Below are 1146 nucleotides of genomic sequence, written 5' to 3' on the forward strand. Positions count from 1 at the left end.
CGAGGGGGGATGAGGCTGAGCCCCCACTGCTCTGCTTTGCTGAGGAGGGACAGGGCTGTGCCCCCTCCTCATCTCCACTGAGGGGTGACAAAACTGAACCCCTCCTGCCCTGCCTAGGGGTAACAAGGCTGTGTCCCCAGTGCTCTGCTCCACTGAGGGGTGATAAAATTGAACCTCTCCTGCTCTACCTCTCTGAGAGGCGACAGGGCTGTGCCCCCTCCTCATACCCATTGAGGGCTGACAGAGCTGTGCCCTCTCTTCAACCCCACTGAGGGGTGATGGGGCTGAGCCCCCAGTGCTCTGCCCCACCAAGGGGTCACAGGGCTATGTCCTCACCACCCTGTCCCACCAAGGGGCCACAGGGCTGTGCCCCCTCCTCATCCCCACTGAGGGGTGACAAAACTGAACTCCTCCTGCCCTGCTTAGGGGTGACAAGGCTGTGCCCCCAGTGCTCTGCTCCTACTGAGGGGTCACAAGACCATGTCCTCACCACCCTGTCCCACTGAGGGGTCACAGGGCTGAGCCCCTAGTGCTCTGCCCCACTGAGGGGTAACAGGACTGTGTTCTCTCCCTCATCCTCACTGAGGGGTGATGGGGCTGTGTCCCCCCATGGTGTGACAGGGCTGAGCCCCCAGAGCTCTGCCCCACCGAGGGGTAACAGGACTGTGTTCTCTCCCTCATCCTCACTGAGGGGTGATGGGGCTGTGTCCCCCCATGGTGTGACAGGGCTGAGCCCCCAGAGCTCTGCCCCACCGAGGGGTAACAGGACTGTGTTCTCTCCCTCATCCTCACTGAGGGGTGATGGGGCTGTGTCCCCCCATGGTGTGACAGGGCTGAGCCCCCAGAGCTCTGCCCCACCGAGGGGTAACAGGACTGTGTTCTCTCCCTCATCCTCACTGAAGGGTGATGGGGCTGTGTCCCCCCACGGTGTGACAGAGCTGTGCCCCCAGAGCTCTGCCCCACTGAGGGGTGACAGAGTTGTACCCCCTGCTCATCCCCACAGAGAGCTGCTGTGGCCGTGCCCCCACTATCCCTGCTGAGGGGTGACAGAGCTGTACTCCCCACCATCCTGCCCCGCCGGGGGTGACGTGGCCGTGCCCCCGCGGGGCGCCGAGCACTGCTCGCCCCTCACCCCAGAGCCCCCGC

The sequence above is a fragment of the Acanthisitta chloris genome, unplaced genomic scaffold, assembly GCF_000695815.1.
Source record: "Acanthisitta chloris isolate BGI_N310 unplaced genomic scaffold, ASM69581v1 scaffold2957, whole genome shotgun sequence".
Taxonomy (NCBI): Eukaryota; Metazoa; Chordata; class Aves; order Passeriformes; family Acanthisittidae; genus Acanthisitta; species Acanthisitta chloris.